This window comes from Schistocerca americana, chromosome 2 (assembly GCF_021461395.2).
Source record: "Schistocerca americana isolate TAMUIC-IGC-003095 chromosome 2, iqSchAmer2.1, whole genome shotgun sequence".
Classification (NCBI taxonomy): Eukaryota; Metazoa; Arthropoda; class Insecta; order Orthoptera; family Acrididae; genus Schistocerca; species Schistocerca americana.
The window spans coordinates 552,665,154-552,684,577 of record NC_060120.1 but is presented as its reverse complement, the minus strand read 5'-3'; the positions used below and the strand labels follow the sequence as shown (position 1 = coordinate 552,684,577).

The 19,424-nt window shown below is 38.5% G+C and overlaps 1 protein-coding gene across 4 annotated transcripts in view; it reads left to right on the top strand.

Annotated features, from left to right (window-relative positions):
• Window positions 1–19,424, top strand: part of LOC124594865 (alpha-1,2-mannosyltransferase ALG9) — a 154,312-nt gene that overhangs the window by 100,226 nt on the left and 34,662 nt on the right. The window lies entirely within an intron of this gene.

Below are 19,424 nucleotides of genomic sequence, written 5' to 3'. Positions count from 1 at the left end.
AGAAGTGCAGACCAATGGATAAGCTGACACACACAAGTTCTTGTAAAATTGTCTCTAGGAGTTTTATCGGCAAGATCTTCTAATTTACATTTAACTCAGAATTCTGTTGTCATTTGGTCACAAGAGTCTTTTCTAAATCTATAAATGTTTATGTTTGGTAGCTTGTGATTAATTGTGGACTACAGTTTGAATATCTGTTCTGAACAAGATTTAGTCTTTTGGGCCATCCTCGACATTCCCATAATAAGCTTCAACAGGATTTTTGCTGAGACTTCATAAGCAACAGGCAAAAGGAATACGCTTCCATAATTGTTGACATTTCTGTATTGCCCTTCTTGTGCTGTGCGTATGTGAGGGCTACATTCCTTACTTCTGGGATGTTTCCAGTCTTCCAAATTTGCTCAAAGTTTATTTCTTGATCTTGTATGATTTTGTAAATTATGTGTGGGACAAACAGCCATTTACAAATAAAAACAAATCCTGACCTTATCATTCATCCCACTGATGATGCCAGGACCACAGTGACTATGTGATGATCTTAAGCAGCTCTCCAACACCTATGTTTACAAATCTTACCACTAGGATGCTTCAGAGCCTCTTCAGAATAATAGGTCCATTCCTAAACTTTTCACCTGAATGTAAACCCCTATAAATCCATCTTTCATCTGCTCCCAAAAGTCCACAAAAACAGTTCCATTGATCACTTGATCATGCCTGGCTACAAGGCTCCTACAGAGACTTCCTCTGCCATTTATGACCAGCATCTCCATGTTGGTGTCTGAAGTTCCATTTTCTGTATACAACACATTAATAACTTCATCATTTACATCTTATAAGTTCCTATCGTATTACCACTAGAATCCTGCCACTGTTGGTGCTGTATCATTGTACGTGAACATCGCCCATGCCTTTGGCATTGCTGTAATGGAAGACACACTTTCCAAGCACTGACCCTACACCACAGCCACCACTTTCTTTAAAATCCTTTTCATGAAGCACAATTGGACCCATAAGTATTTCGTCCTTTGGAAGCGAAATTTACAGGAAAGTGTGCCGATCTGCCTTTTATACTCATACTGACAATATTACAAAAAGGGTAGATTGCTACTAGCTATATAGTGAAGAAGCTGAATTGCAGACAGGCACAACAAAAATACTGCTACTAAGTTAAGTTTTCAGCCAAAAGGCCTTCTTCTACATTAGATGACATTCACATATACATCCACACAAACACGACTCTCACTTGCATGACCACAATGCTCCTACGGAAACTTCCTCAGCCATAGTTGAGTGGTCATATATGTGGGTGTGCATTGCACTTGCATGGATATGTGTTTGTATGTTGTCTAATGCAGAAGAAGGCCTTTTGTTGTGCCTGTCTGCGACTCAGCATCTCCACTATATGGTGAGTAGCAATCTAACTTTTCCATAATACTGTCATTATTCCATCCTGGATTTTCCTTTGATTTTGGTATTCGTGCAGCACTTTCCTATGCATCCTGTTTAAGAGCCATCTGAACTCAATCCCTTAAGTCCTATGTCTTACTCAAACTCACTAATGGAATCTTTATGATATTGACCCGTGGTAAGGACAGCCTTTGCTCTTTTCTCAGTGGACCTAACATCTTCCCAAACCTACTGCATTCAATGGCCTACCTTTCCAGATGTTGATTTCTAGCCTCTAGATGTCCCCATGAAACCTTCTGATCATATAAAATGCATCATCTGCCAGTTGTACTTCATTTGTCTTCTGGCATCCATCTCACATTAAAAATCCTTCACTTACAGCCTAGGCACTGGCAGGTGCCACATCTCCAGTGGGAAGCAAAAGTATTGAAATAAGCCAATTACTTTACCAGACTATATATGGACCGACTGTACCTAGTCGCTCCAGAAATAAATTTCTGTTGCCATTTCTTATTGTGACATGAACAAACCCATTGTACCTGGCACTGATTTGTACTCCTCTCCCCCATGACCTTGAAAAACTCGTTCATATCCTTTGCCAGAGCTTCAGCTACCTCTTGTGCCTTGATATGAGAGATATGCTACACAGAATTCTATGCTCATTCTCAAAGTACTAGTATTCCATCACCCATCCAAACTACGCACTATCTTAGTGGACCCCAGTCCCACCCCTCATCCCAAATTCTATACCTCAAGGGTAATTCCCATGTGAATGATCTATCTGCCTGTGTGCAAGATCTGTAACATCACTCACATACAACCTCCCAATGAACTCCTGTTGCATATATTCAATACCTAATCAAAAGTATGGCCATATATGAAAACAGCTACAGCATGTACCAGCAGTGCTGCAGAACTTTATGTGGGCTTGATATGCTCAACTGTCTAGCCAAATAAATTAATACAAGAAAATTTGACCACTCTGTTTCCGATAATACTAAAACATCAATGACTTTACTGTTGCTTTATTACTCGTGCCATTTGGATTCCCTCCCATCCTATGCCAGTACCTCTTAACTGCACATGTGGAAACTGTTCCACCAACGTGTTTTTTGTTCTTCTGTGTCAGGTTGGCCATAAACTGTGCTAGGCACAATATTACTTTCTTGCTGTCTATCTTTCACCCCATACCTTGCTTACCCAGTTTTGGTCTTTTTACATTATTTAATCTCATTTTGCCTCTACCACTGAAAGACAGACACCTGACTTCCCTCCCTTCCCTTATCTCCCTGCCCTAGGCATTTAATACCCCCACTATCCCTCCTTCCCCTTACTCACCCACCCCTTTCAAATTTGCCTGTTGTTCTTTAGTACCTGGATTACAGCTCCAGTTTTTGTTGCAGAAGGTACTAGATTGTAATAGATCTCTTGAAGTTCCAAATTTTCATTTTACATTTTATTAATTTGTCATCTGAGATACTTAACATGCATTTTACAATTTTCATTATTATTTATCATGAATCTTTCACTTTCACGTTTAAAGCAACTAAATGACACTTGACAATTATTTTGTTCATAAACATCTTATTGGCTTTCAAGAGTTTAGTACAATTTTTTTTCTGTATTACAGCATGTTGTTATTTTTAAATTCTCACATTTATTATTATTATTATTATTATTATTATTCATTTCCCTATTTAACTACTTGTTGTGGTCACTTTTTCCATTTATTCACACTTTTGTTCTTTCTGTTTTACTTATTCATGAATTTCATTTCACCATATTTACTTTCATTTTAATATTGACATATCCATACACTTTATTTGTGTTTTAGTAAACCTTCCCAGTTGCTCTGTTTCAGTAAACCTTCCCAGCTTCCTGGTTTAATTACCTAAATATCTTCTATAAAATGTTTCAACCTATCATTGTTGGTCTGAGAAGTATTTACTATTGATCTGGTTGACCTTTAGACATGGATGGGGGCTTTAAAAGATGTGACCATGCAGAGCCAGATTGACCAAGGATTTTTAACAAGATCAATATGCCTCCAGCTTCTCCTTAACTGTCACTTGCCAGACAAAGTTCCAGAGCTTTGGACCACCATTGGTGTGTCTTTCCACTATTATTATTATTATTATTATTATTATTATTATTATCATTTTCTGATATGACAAGCAGCTTTAATTTCATATCACAATTTGATATCAGCTACTCTCCTGACATAAAAAGCAGTTTATTAGTCTCTGTCACCCATCTCCCAAGAGATGCTATAGTTTTAACTGATTTGATAATGTCCTCCATTTATTTATATTCTGTGGTATCTTTTCATCTCTGCATACCTTCTATACACAGTGTCATAATAATATGTCTAGAATTTGTCTCCCCATGTAAATTTTCCAGTATTAGGTCCTTTAAAAGCTAAATTAACTGTCCCATGCCATAGAAGATGCCCAACTAATCTGTCTCTTCTTTCAATAATTATGTTCTGTACACTCTGTTTCTCACTTTTTATTTCTTGTGCATCCTCATTTCATACCTTAGTTTTAAGATGAACTTGTTCTGTTTACCAGTAACAACAAGTTAATGAAAGTAAATGATATTTGAGCCACTGTGGATGTTAATGCAGTCCAGTAGGCTAGTGGATAGGTAACTGACAGATTAAACCACAGGGCCAGTTTCAGCCATTAGTGAACATTTTTCGCCAACTACTAGAAAATACTTATGACAGCACACACTGTACTGGTGTATGGAAAAATTTAATGAAAAGAAACTTTAAATTTTCCATGATACACCAAAAATATTCAGTTAAAACAATAATAATACCAAAAATAATAATTTCAATTAATTAATGCGCCTTTGGTCTCAAAATATACGCACATTTCTTTTGTTTGTTTGTAAGCTTGTTTAGAGAGGTATAAGAGCTGCAGTATATTTAGCCATTGTGATCAATTATATGTCTTCTTTTCAAATTTTCCCTCAGTGAACATAAATCCTTAATGCACATCTAAGAAAATGTACATTTAGTTTAACTTGAAGCCACATTTATAATTCCTCATGTGGGGAAGCTGTAATATCACTTGGTCTAACTATGCAGAACTGAACATCTTAGCTAACTTAATGTAGGTAGTATCTCAAGCTGAATCAGGTGAATAATGGGCTGCTTTTCATCATATTCTCTCCATTTATAAAGACAAAAACTTCCGTTTTTCAGCAGCTTGATATAGCCACATAATAAAGAAATAGGTTAATTGGAACTGTCCCACGAATGGATTGCCATCCCCAGGCAACACAGCGCTGCTTGTTGTGGGACATTTTTTTCATAAAGCTGTACAGTTATGGAGTCTGCTCCCTAAAAAAATGTGGAACTCAATGTCTTTTCTTAAATGTGATTACACCAAAACATAAGTGCAATTGTGACCAAAAAATTACAGTCTTTCACAACTGTGGTGCCTATTTTTCACCTTGTCGTCATAATAATTTAATACCAAATATTATTCTCCATGAATCCTGGACTTGCCAAGCCAGGGTGGCTTGCATGCCTCAGTGACACGGGTAGCCATACTGTAGGTGCATCCACGACAGAGGGAGATATGTGGAGACCTCAGACTAACATGTGGTTCCTGAAGAGGGGCAGTAGCCTTTGCAATAGTTGCAGGGGTAAATGTGTGTATGATTGACTTATCTGGCCTCGTAACATTAGCCAAAAAGGCCATGGTATGTTGCTATTGGGAACAGCTGAAACCAAGGGGAAACTACTGCTGTTATATTTCCCAAGGACATGCAGCTCAGTGATGATTGCAGTCCCATATGGAAAATGTTCCAGAGTTGAAATAGTCCCCCATTCAGATCTCCAGGTGGGGACTACTCAGGAGGATGTCTCGTCAAGAAAAACAAACCTGGCATTCTACTGGTAGTAGTGTGGAATGTTAGATCCTTTAATTGGGTACGGAGTCCAGAGAATTTAAAAAGGGAAATAGATTGATTGAAATTAGATATAGTGGGAACTAGTGAAGTGCAGTGCCAGGAAGAATAAGTTTTCTGGCCATGTCAGTATGGAGTTATCAACACAAAACCAGATGGTGGTAATATAGGAGTAGGCCTAATAATAAACAAGGAAATAGACATGTGGGTAAGCAATTGTTAACAATGTAGTGAATGTGTTATCATAATCAAGACAGATAAAGCCAATACCTGCCACAATGGTATATGCAATATAGTTCTGCAGATGATAAAGAGATTGAAGAAATGTATGATGAGATAAAGGAAATTATTCTTTGATAGCAGGATGACAAATAGAAAAAAAATAATGGGAGAACATGGACTGGGGGAAAGGAAAGGAAGAGGGAGCTGCCTACTAGAATTTTGCACAGAGAATAATTTAATAATTGCTAACAGCTGGTTTAAGAATTACGAAGGAATATCATGTATGTGGAGGATACCAGGGGACACAAGAAGTTTTAAGATTGATTATACAATGGTAAGACAGAGATTTTGAAACCAGATTTTAAACAGTAAGGCGTTTCCGGGGCAGATGTGGACCCTGACCATATTTTATTGGTTATGAAACACAGATTAAAACTAAATAAATTATAAAATGATAGGAGATTAAGAAGTTGGGACTTTTGGGTAAGTTGCAGGAACCAGAGGTTGTTGAGAGTTTCAGATGGAGCATTAGGCAACTTTGGACTGATAAGGTGGAAAGAAATACAATAGAAGATGAATGAGTAGGTTTGAGAGGTGAAATAGTGAAGGCAGCAGAGGGTCGCATAGGTAACAAGGCCTACTCCTATATTACCACCATCTGGTTTTGTGTTGATAACTCCATACTGATATGACCAGAAAACTTGTTCTCCCTGGCACCGCACTTTACTAATTCCCACTATATCTAATTTCAATCAATCTATTTCCCTTTTTAAATTCTCTGGACTCCGTACCCAATTAAAGGATCTAACACAGTTGATATGGAATTTGACTGATGATAGGAGAAAATATAAAAATGCAGCAAATGAAGTAGATGAAAGGGAACACAGATGTATAAAAAATGAAATTGGCATTAAATTCATAATGGGTAAGCAGGAATTGCTAGATCAGAAATGCAAGGCTGTAGATATATGTGACTAGAGGAAAGATAGATGCAGCTTATAGAGAAATTAAAGAGACATTTGGAGACAAGAGAAGCAGCTATCAATATCAAGGGCTCAGGTGGCTAACAAAAGAAGGTAAAGCTGAAAGGTGAAGGAATATATGGAGGGCCTATATGGGTGAAACAAACTTTAGGACAGTGTTATAAAAAGAGAAGGGGAAGTAAGTAAAGATGATGTAGGAGATATGTTATTGCAAGAAGAATTTGACAAAGCACTAAAAGACCTAAGCAGAAACAAGGCTCCTGGAGTAGACAACATTCTCTCAGAATTGAGAACCTTGGATGAGCCAGCCATGACAGAAATATTCATGTGGTGTGCAAGATATGGAAAAAAAATGGAAATGAAGTACCATGCTTCTTTACAGAGCGTAGGGGAACGATGTGGGAGACCCGCACTGCCTTACTAGGCAAGGTCCTAGTGGAGGTGGTTTGCCATTGCCTTCCTCCGACTGTAATGGGGATGAATGATGATGATGAAGACAACACAACAATACCCAGTCATCTCGAGGTAGGGAAAAATCCCTGAACCCGCCGAGAATCAAACCTGGGACCCCGTGCTCGGGAAGCAAGAATGCTACCGCAAGACCACGAGAAGCGTGCAAGATATATGAGACAGCAAATACCTTAAGACTGATAGAGGAAGATACTAATTCAAATCCCAAAGAAAGCGACTTTAAAAAGTCATGTTATCAAAATATTTATATGAATTGTTTATAGAAGAATGAGAAATGTAGTAGAAGCTGACTTCAGGGAAGATCAGTTTGGGTCTCGAGAAATGGAGGAACATGCAAGGTGACACTTACCTTGCATTTTATTTTAGAAAATAGGCTGAAGAAAGGCAAATCTACATTTGTAGCATTTGTAAATTTCAAGAAAGCTCTTGGCAAAGTTGACTGTACTATACTCTTTGCAATTTTGAAGATAGAGGGATACAGGGAAGTGAAAGGTATTTTCAACTTGTACAAGTGTGAGACGGCAGTCATAAGAGTTGAAGGATATGAAAGGGAAGGAGTAGTTGAGAAGAGGACAAGACAGAGTTGTAGCCTATTCCCCATGTTATTCAATCTGTTCTGGGGGTATGGGGAGGGTATCCAGCAGTTCAGATGCCAAGAAAGCCTCGGTTAGACTTGGGGCCCATCTGGCGATGGCTGAACCCCCTGGCAAACGGCGCTGTCAGGATGATAGCAGAGCAGAGCTGACCTTGTTGCAGAGGCTGGCATGATGACAATTGATGAATGATTAACCTGGCAAGAAAACCAGTATTTATACATGCCAGAGCGGGTTTGTTGTGATTTTCCAGCTGCCTAAGTCACGTATACTGTATAGAGAAGTGCCTCCTGCTTGTGGCAGTCGTCTCCACAGGCAGTCAGTGATGTCTAGTGAATGCCGTGGCACAGTGCTGGATCAGTATATTGCTGCAAGTGACCTGCTTAATAGCATCAAGCCCATCTGTCTAGACTTGTGTCCCTACACTCTTCCCTTCTTTGAATAATTTGACCCCTTGAAATCTCTCTCCTGCTGCACATGGAAGTAGTTAATTCTTTAAAGTTCATTGTGGACACTTCTGATTGGTCTTTGGCTCACAACATCTATGAGGGTCTGTCTGTAACACTTCAACAGCTAAAACAGGTAACCAGATACATTTGGAAACTGTTTATATGGTTGCAGTCGCTGGCTGTCCCAGAGAAGTAGCACTAGTACTGAGAACAATACCAGAGATGCATTATCACACTTACTACACATGCTTAAGTTCCTTTTCATGGTTCACTCATTGCTTCCGGTAGCCGGCTGCAAGCTTTCTCACAGAGGAGTCCATAACTCTGTTTCAGTCTGTTTGGTAACTCTGTCAAAACAACGCCACCTAAACGACAAGGCCTCACAACTCAACTATGATGTTACGCAATCCAGGCGAGGCACTTAGCGTGAACCCTGCCTTTTGCCAAATCGTTGCGCTAACACCATTTTAGAAACGGATAAATATAAGACAGTAAAAGACGTTTAGATGATCAAGCTTGACTATAAATGAAATTACTGTGAGTTGATTTGTTATCTCTGGGAAAAAAGCAGAAGCATTTGACACAGTTTTATTCTCATAACATTCACACAAACAAAATTGTAGAATATACAGCTTACACATCTAAACGATGTTCAACTAATAACAATATACATCCATAACATATTTCAAATATATGGTTTTAAGTAAATTGTAAACAGTGAAAGTGGCACAACCAAAACATTTCATGAAACAGCCCAGCATTACTCTAACAATGAAAGCATTCATTCTACATTACACTTATGGAAACATTGCACAGAGTAGCAGTCCTCATGAATGTAACCTTGTTTTCATTTGCTATGTTTGTTTCACAGACATAATGACTGATGCCACAGCCTCTTAATGGTTATTGTAAGGACAGATGGTAATAATTACTCAAACCATATCACATTTGCATTTCTAGATAGCAAAGTTTCTCCTAAAAACATCTTCAATATTAACAGTGTGGTTCTCAATTATTGTGCTAATGGGCGCAGCACAATATGTAGGGAAGATAATAGATTCAAGTTTTCAAATGGTAGCTCACATCCCACTAACAGATTTCTACACAAAAATAACTTTCACACAAATGGAGAAAGAAAAACAAGACAATCCAATTTCATGACATGTAAAGGAAATACAAACATGACACCCTTGTCCAGTCACAATTAACTTTCAAAGCATGATCAACATAGCACATGGTCAAAGACATGCAAATACTTCTCACCAAACTCTACAAAATGGCAATGTGGCAAAGAATGCTGTGCAGATAATAAGCAACATGATTGAGAGCCATCTTAGAGACAGTAAAGTTGCTATTATTGCATCTTGAATGTGAAACAAGAGTTTGCTACTTTCAGTGAAAAACTACAAGCAGATTGTTGGAGGGATGAAACAGCTTTATTTTTTAATTAATACGGTATGCTGTATAGCAGAAAAAGACCTATCTAAATATTAGGGTGAGTACACACAGCGAGTAACATATTTGGAAAACACACAATGCAGCACAAAAAAGGCACCAGAACTAAGAAAAAGTACGTTAGGAATCCAGGAATTTACTAGTTCAAGTATCAAAATGAAAAGAGGTGCCTATGACTAGCACAGTATAGTCTGTTTGTAAACTCAAGAGCAAGCAGCGCTTTTGGTGGGGGAAGTGGCCTTTCGGAGAAGAACGCTGCCACCGGCCTACAGGGGCACCCAAAATCAGTTTCCCCTTTACCTGTCTAGTGGTGTAGATCGCCGTACAGTGATATACGTCATTTCTGTTGTGGGATCTTAGTTGCCAGCGTGACTCAGTTAACTTTGTATACTCACTGATATACTTCGGTATCCAGAAGTAATGACTCATCGCCCTACATTGCAAGAAAATGTGCAGAACACGAAGAAGAGGAGGTATTTGCTGAGTAACAGGTGTTCGGTTGTCTCTTATGTTGTTACAGTGTGTGTTAAAGAGGCGACACAAAAAGAACTGTTGGCTATTATTAGCAGTCCCAGTCCAAGGGCTGCAATTTATGCAAACATCAACCTCGCCACAACAGGATGCATACCGTATTTACTCGAATCTAAGCTGCACTTTTTTTCCAGTTTTTGTAATCCAAAAACCCGCCTGCGGCTTACAATCGAGTGCAAAGCAAGCGGAAGTTCTGAAAAATGTTGGTAGGTGCCGCCACAACTAACTTCTGCCGTCGAATATATGTAGTGCTGCACAGGCATGCTTTGTAGGCACAAAGGTAAATACTGGCGCCAAAACCTCTGCGTCAGGAAATAAATTTAAAAAAAAAAGGTGGAAGACGAGCTTTTTTTCATCCGCCCCGAGTTTCGACCACTGCATTTTCATACATTATCCAATGAAGTAAATACAAATTCCGTATTGTTCATCTTCGAATGTAGCAGAATTTCAATTTACTACGAAAATCCAACTGGCAAGACTGTTAGGGATGTTTGTCAATATGACCAACTCTACGTTCTGAATTTTTTCCCTACCTGTGAGAAGAGATGGTTGCTAATAGGAACCTGATGAAATGTGAATCACATGCAGTATTCTCTTCACCATAAGAATAATATGAATATAAACATTTTGCCATGTATTCTTTCGTGTTTGCTGCTATCTCATTTAAATCCTGTCTGCCTAATAAACTACGGAACTAGAGTGAGGCAACAGCAAACGCAGAAGAATATACGTATCGTGTCATGTTTATATTCGTATTATTCTTATCCTTAATAGTGCTACAGTCAGAAATGAAGCATGGCAACTGACTAGATTTTTAAATCTAAGATGACTAACTTCTGTGCAGAATTTGATGTACTAAAGAAGCGGCCGCAAAGATTTTCAAACGGAGAAAAATTTTCGCCTAACTCTCGTTCAGAACATGTTCAATCATACGCAGTCTATCATTTGGTTCTTGTTGATCATTATCAAAGAAAGCAGCAGTGTAAGTAACAACAAATAGCAGTCTCTTGCCGTTGTTTCGCTAATGAGACGATTCCTCTCTTCTTTTTTTTTTTTTAGTTGTAAGCGGCAGTAGCGCGCAAAAAAGCAAGCCATACCACGAGTGGCGACAGGCCGTAAACACGCACTATCAGAATGTGACAAACAATGCATGACACAGTACAGTAATGCATTTTCAGCTTAGAGTGACGTAAACACCTATAACAAAGAAAACGGCACTTATCAGATCAAAGCAAAATAAGTAATTGATCCAAATCAGACGAAGCACGTGAAAAAGGAAGGGTACCCTTATAAATACGGACGGAGCGTAGCAATGGCTACCTGGTAAAGCTTAACTGCTAAGCTTACAAATCGAACCAAACTACTGTAGCTGTATCGTCTTTCATTCAACCTAAATTGTGTCTCATATTACAATAAACCAACTTTGTTTCAATTTGGAGGTGCGGCCTAAAACTTTTCTCTCCCCTTGAATTTCGAGTCTCAAATTTCAGGTGTGGCTTAGATTCGGGAAATTTTTTTTTTCTTTTATTTCGAGTCTCATTTTTCAGGTGCGGCTTAGATTCGAGTAAATACGGTAAGTAAGGAACGCGAAAATGAGCCGCATGGTTTACTGGAATTGCCACGAAAGAAAACTAATAATTTTGGAGGAAACCCATTGTTATAGACAGTTGCACAGCCACATGAAACCTTTGATGCTTATGAAACAGCAGCATTTGAATGTATTCTGTAACTAAATCTCTATCTTGGTTACTATTCACCTGATTCTAAGACATATTGCTCCTTCAAAACATGTACACTGATTCTGGACTTCTAAGTAAAAAGCTTGACATACGAGGTGTGTTCACATATTAATTTTTATTTTTTGGTAAGAACTTTATTTATTAATCTGCAGCAATGTTATCCTCTTCAAAGTATTTGCCATTACACACTATACACTTATGCCAGAGCTTTAATCAATTCTCGAAGGCTGACAGCAGAGTAGCTTTGCTGTCTAAGGCGTCTTGTCACAGTTCGCGCAGCTCCCCCCGTCGGAGGTTCGAGTCCTCCTGCGGGCATGTGTGTATGTGTTATCCTTAGCATAAGTTAGTTTAAGCTAGATTCAGTAGTGCGTAAGCCTAGGGACCGATGACCTCAGCAGTTTGGTCCCATAGTCCTTACCATGAATTTCCAAATTATCCAATTCCCAAAACACTTTAGGAACTGTTTCCTTGGGGTAGTTGATAGCTCTCTTAACTGTGCATTTTTAATCTCATCTGTGCTTGTAAAACCACTCACCTTTAAGGCCTGCTTTGTTATCTTTATACCACTTCTATGTCCTTGGTTTACTCATAACAGACTCACCAAAAGCAATCATCATCATCAGTTATCTGCTATATTAGCAGGTCCTTTGCCTCTCCATTTTCTGCGATCCATTGCTTCCTTCTTAAGGCTGCTGTATGTTGTACCATCCATCATGTCATCCAGTATCTGGAATCCTCGCTTTCTTTTCCCTTCTACATAACCTTCTAAAACTGTTTTTATCAGTCCGTCATTCTTTCTTAATATATGCCCAATCCAATTTCTTTTTCTTCTCTTTATTACATCTAGTAACTGCCTTTTCTCTCCCACTCTTCTCAGTACCTCTTCATTTTTTACTCTGTCCATCCAACTTATTCCTTCCATCTTCCGCCATGTCCAGATCTCAAAAGCCTCCAGCCTTTCTCTGTCTTTTGTCCTCATAGTCCATGTTTCAGCGCCATATAGAAGAACACTCCATACAAGACATTTTATGAGTCTCTTTCTGAGTTCTCTGTCCATACCGCTGCAGAAGATTCTCCTTTTCTTATAAAACGCCTCTTTTGCCATTGCTATCCTTGTTTTAATTTCTGTGGTGCACTGCCAGTCGGTGTCTATCCTGCTTCCAAGATACTTAAAATTTTGCACCTGTTCTAGTTTTTCTCCATTCAGCACAATTTTTAGTTCCTTATTTCCTCCTATTGCCAATACTTTTGTTTTATTTGTGTTAATTTTCATTCCATATTTTTTTCCGTTAGTTGCAATGGTGTCCACCAAATCCTGTAATTCTTTTTCCCCTGTGGCTAGAAGGACCATGTCATCAGCAAATCTCAAGCTCCCTACTCTTCTTCCTCCAATTTCTACTCCTTTGTCATCTAATGAGCATTGGTCAATCATATTTTCCAAGTACAGGTTGAAAAGAGTAGGTGATAAACAGCATCCTTGTCTTACTCCTTTCCCTAGTCTGATCCAGTTCGTACTTTCTCCTCTCACTTTAACTGAAACTTTTTGATTAAGGTACAATGAGTTTATAAGTCTTCTGGTTTTCCAGTCCACTCTCTTTTCCCTCATAATAGCCGCCAGCTTGTCCCAAACCACATTGTCAAATGCCTTTTCTAAATCGATGAAGCACATATATAGGTCTCTTCCTTTTTCAATAAACCTTTCTCCTAAGATTTGTAGGAGCCCTATTGCATCTCTGGTGCCCGTATTCCGTCTAAAGCCAAACTGCTCCTCGCCGAGATTCTCCTCTATTACTTTTTCAAGTCTTTTATTAATTATTCTTAACATTACTTTGGCTGCATGTGAAATGAGGCTGATTGTCCTGTGCTCGCTGCATTTCTTGGTTCCTTGTTTTTTCGGCAATGGAATCATTACTGTTGTCAAAAAGTCCTCAGGCCATTCACCACTGTCATATATTTTATTACATAACCTCAATATTTCTCTTATTCCATTGTGGTTCAAGCATTTTAGTATTTCTCCCGGTATTGTATCTGTACCTACTGCTTTGCCATTTTTCATTGGAGCAATAGCAGACTTTACTTCTTCCATTATGATGGTCGGTCCTTTCTCTTCATCACTTACACTGTTGTGTGATTCAAGTTCCAGAGTTTCTGGTTTGCTATTTGTGTCATATAGCTCTTTTATATATTCTTCCCATCTCTGGAGGACATCGTCACGATCTTTATACACTACCTCTTCGTCTTTACTCAAAATTTCCATAGTAGCACTTCCTGCTCTGTTTTGTTCCCATGTCATAGTCTTTACTCTGTTGTATAGTAAGTCGTATCTTCCTTTCCTGTCCAGTTCTTCAATTTCATCACATTCCTCTTTTAGCCATTTTTTCCTAGCCTGCTCTGTTTCTCTTCGCAGTTCGTTATTTAACCTTCGGTATATCTTTCTTGCATCTTCAGTGTTCTTGTTTTTCAATTTTCTTCTCTCCTCCATCTTGGAAATCATTTCTTGTGTGACCCATGGTTTTTTTTTGACCTTTTCCCTTTTACATATCCTATATTTTGCTGTCCTGCTTTATTGATTCCTTCTTTCAGCATATTCCAGTACTCGTTGGCATTATCAGGTGCTTCTTTGTCTCGTAATGTGTTTAGAAAGTCCCGAGGCAGCATTTCTGCAATTTGTTCTTTGTTGGACCTTATCTTCTCTAGATCCCATTTCTTCACCATTGTCGCCTTTTTCAGTTTTTTCATTCTTATTTCTATTTCTGCCATAAGTAAGTTGTGGTCACTATTAATATCTGCACCTGGTAATGTGTGCACCTTCTTGATTCCATTCCTGTATCTTTCTTCTACCAGTATAAAATCGATTTGGTTTCTATATTTATCCCCTGGTGATTTCCAAGTGTAGAGCCTCCTCTTATGGTTCTTGAACCATGTGTTTGCCACTATCAGCTGCCTTTCCCTGCAGAAGTCAATTAACCATTCACCTCTGTCATTTCTCTTTCCAAGACCATGACTGCCTACTATGTTTCCCTCTTTCCCTTCTCCCACAATGGCGTTCCAGTCTCCCATTACTATTTTGCAGCATTTTTTATTTTCGTCCATTATTCTCTCTATTACATTGTACGTTTCCTCTACAATTTGGTCATCATGTTCTGAAGTTGGCATATACACCTGGACAATCAGTAAATCTTTTTGTGCTCCTTTCAGCCTTACACCAATAACCCGGTCATTTGCATAGTCTACATATTCCACACATTTAGCCAATTCCTTTGTCATAATCATTCCTACTCCATTAATTCCTTTTACTTCTCCTCCTGAGTAGTAGAATACATATTCATCTGACTGCAACTCTCCATGTCCATTCCATCTTACTTCAGCAACTCCTACAAGGTCCATATGATTCTTTTCCATCTCTCTTTTAAGGTTTTCTAGTTTTCCTGCTTGTAGCAGAGTTCTGACATTCCAGGTACCAATTCTCGTTTTGATTTTTTGCCTCCTTTCAAGTTGTCCCCCCCGGAGATCCGAATGGGGGACTATTTTACCTCCGGACACTGATTTAACATGAGAGGAAGCCATTTTTTGTGCATAAAATGGAGACTGCATTATGCAGGGAAGATAATCTGCGGTGGTATTCCGTTGCCTTCCGCAGTTCTGGAGGCCGCCCCTAACATGGGATACAGACGCCTTTTGCAGCCGCCCGCTCCGGGTCAGACGCTGCATGAGAAGTATAGGTTGGAAAATGAAAGACCCCTAGCCCTCGAAACCTAATAGCGTCAGGGTCGGAAAAGAACAAGAGCTGGCCGAGGGTGGCCAGATAGGAAAGATAAGAGTGAGGAGCCTGGCATAAGTAAGTGGAAGCAATGCCAGGACTCAGCTCGGGACCCCGTGGTCGCCAGCCACGTATCACTAGGTGTGACTCCCTGAGGTAACCAAAAGCAATATTTAACCATTTCTAAAAATTTCATACACTTTGTTCAATTGTTATAACAAAATTTAATACAGATTCTCTAATCTGTTTTTATACAAAACAAATAACCATTGATGCTATCAAAACACATGTAACATTTTTGACAGCTGACAGCAGAGTAAATACCCAATATGCATAACATTGTTCACATACTTTTCAACCATGTTTACGAAGGAGAAAAAAGTAGTGCAAATCGGACTAATACAACACACAAAATTATAAATTTATGGCTACTTCTTAAACACTCTTTGTGTTGCAAGAATTGTTAAGTTTCAATGCAACCCTTCAAAGAAAACTTTTGGTAGAAACACAAAGTAATAACAAGCCTTAAATTCTACAGTGGTTGCGTTATATGGGGTTCATTTTACAAATAACAAAAGAGGAACATACATTCACATGAACAGGCATTCTGTTTTATGTTTGCAGTAAAATCCTGACTTCCGTTCGTATGTTTATATTATTTACTCCATAATGTTGTGTTTCGGAAGAAGCTATCATATTTTGCATTCCTTATGGTCTGAACCCATTTGCCTAAAAATAAATGCAGCAGCCGGGACGTATCTGTACACGGTGTCACCACAGATTTAAAGCACGTGCCCCTCCAGGGCCAGTACTACGTTTTGAAACAGCCTGTAGAAGTGCCTTGTGATGTAGATGGGTAGGCAGAGTGGAGACTCGCTCGCTCGCTCTTCAGTTTACTGACAGACTATATTTCACAGAAAAGCAGACATGACCTAAGGTCGCAAGTGTGGAACAGCTCATTTCACATTTGCACGGTAAAGTAAATGTAAAATAAAAATCTTCGGCATGTAGCCATATGTACAAATTAATTTGCAATGTGAATTTAAAATGACTCATTCTAAATCATATGGTTTCTCATGCAAAATGATCCATGGAACATGAAACTAACTAACTAAAACTGTAACACTTCACATCAGCAACAAGAGTTATAAGTATGGTGATAACAAGTGTCATCAAAAGCACACACCTCAACCATCCAGCAAGCAGTGGTTGGGAAGGGAGTGAGACAGGATTGTAGCCTATCCCCGATGTTATTCAATCTTTATATTGAGCAAGCAGTAAAGGAAACAAAAGAAAAATCCGGAGTAGAAATTAAAATCTATGGAGAAGAAATAAAAACTTTCGAGGTTTGCCGATGACATTGTAATTCTGTCAGAGACAGCAAAGGACCTTGAAGAGCAGTTGAATGGAATGTACAGTGTCTTGAAAGGAGGATATAAGATGAACATCAACAAAAGCAATACAAGGATAATGGAATGTATTCGAATTAAACCGGGTGATGCTGCAGGAATTAGATTAGGAAATGGAACGCTTAAAGTAGTAAATGAGTTTTGCTGTTTGGGGAGCAAAATAATTGATGATGGTCAAAGTGAGAGGATGTAAAATGTAGACTGTCAATGGCAAAGAAAGAGTTTCTGAAGAAGAGAAATTTGTTAACATCGAGTATAGATTTAAGTGTCAGGAAGTTGTTTCAGAAAGTATTTGTATGGGGTGTAGCCATGTATGAAAGTGAAATGTGGACTATAAATAGTTTGGACAAGAAGAGGGTAGAAGCTTTCGAAATGTGGTGCTACAGAAGAATGCTGAAGATTAGATGGGTAGCTCACATAACTAATGAGTAGGTATTGAATTGGAGAGAAGAGAAATTTGTGGCACAATATGACTAGAAGAAGGGATCGGTTTGTAGGGCTTATTCTGAGGCATCAAGGGATCACCAATTTGGTTTTGGAGGGCAGCGTGGAGGGTAAAAATCATAGAAAGAGACCAAGAGATGAATACACTAAACAGATTCAGAAGGATGTAGGTTGCAGTAGGTACTGGGAGATGAAGAAGCTTGCACAGGATAGAGGAGCATGGAGAGCTGCATCAAACCTGTCTCTGGACTGAAGACAACAACAACAACTACAACAACAACTAAGCAAAATATTAACACTTGTCCAAACAACAGATTTACACTATTCCTGTGCTGAATGTTTGTCACAGACATCTACTGCAAAATCATCATTGGCCATGACACAATCAAGAATTAATTTACATGCTGTTTGCCGTTGGAATTACAGTGTTCATCTGTTAATAGTTTTCACATGAAAGACAAAGACTACATTACTATCAGCATTGGCATTTTCTGTAGATATCGCAAGCCACCTCTATCGAGATCTTTAATTAGTTTGTGCTCAGCACCACATGCCAGCTGCTTATCTATTGTTAAAAACTGAGCACAGTTACCACACTTTGGACCAATAAGTTCCAAATCACATCAACCAACACTTACTTTACAAATACTGATGCTGAGATGCCACAGGCAACATCAATACATTCAGACTGATCACAGCTTTGTAGAGACCTAATTACAATTTTCTTGGTTGAATCACCTTGTAAAGAAAGCTCTAACAAAGTTGATAATCTCAGCTTTTTCACTGCTTCAAATATTTGCTTCATTGACACATAGTATTGGAATCCAGCCATCGATACACTCCAAACCTGGCTTCCAAGGCATCAGTCTGAAATTTTCCAGGCAGCAAATATGACATTTTAAGTTCTGACAGACAAAATGTTCTCAGTTCTAATAATGCGTATGTTATATGCTTGAATGCAGAGTGTGTTTCCTTACTGAGCTTACCACTTGACAAATTCATGGAGCTCCAGTTGTTTAGCTAATTTAGAAATTTACTCCTACCATCATCCTTGTAGCTTGTTAGAGACTTTTGCATTTCCTCTCTACGTCTAATTCCTTTCAGAGAGGACTTAACATTCATGATTTTCCACCATGTGCTTATTACTTTAATAAATTCAGCAGTTCCTTCATAATTTTTAATGTCATTTGTAGGCCCCAACTCCAGTAAACTACACTTGATGCTGTCATTGAAAATTTGACAAAGAAGCTTTACATTTTGTTTTTCTGACGAATAGGATCACAGAGCTTTCATACTTAAACCATCCCAAATTTTAATAATTTGTTCGTTTCAATGGCAAATATGGACCTAATTGTAGAAAATGAAGCTTGCATTCTCACAGATGTGTTTTCAAAGCTGGGGAAGCAAAATGTCAGAAGTTCATCTTTCAGATTCACCCAGTTATTTCTGATGCATTTATAAATGTGTACTGGGTGTATAACATAAAACCAGGTCTGGATTTATCTGAAGGGTGTGGGTAAGCAGTACTAAGTTGTGATGGATTTGCTAAGTTACTAACAGCTTTTCTATTTATTGAATTATTGTCAGAACAAATAGAAATAACCTTGAAACCTAGGTTTTCCAACCCAATCAATACTTTTTTTTTATTACATTGAACAACTGGTCAGCAGTCATTTTATTTACAGGCAAGATGTGGACAACATCTTTAAATGATGAAATTGCACCTTGCACCATAAACACATGAGCAGTTGTTGCAAGAGTAGTGGTATCATATGCCATACCAACTAAATTTCCTCCTTTGTAGTCCATGGCTGGCTTAATGTGTATTTCATCTAACATGAGTGTCACAAAACAATTTTGATCATTCAGGTTTGGTACTTTCTCCCTAATGTAATCTAGAAAGTTTGGACTGTTAGGATCAACATAAATATTTGCACAGATGTTTCTAATAGTATTAGGATAAGGCAGAACAATATTTGCAGTGCTCTGTATGAATTTGTAAGCATGGCTTGAAATTTAAAAAAAAAAAAAGGATAACAA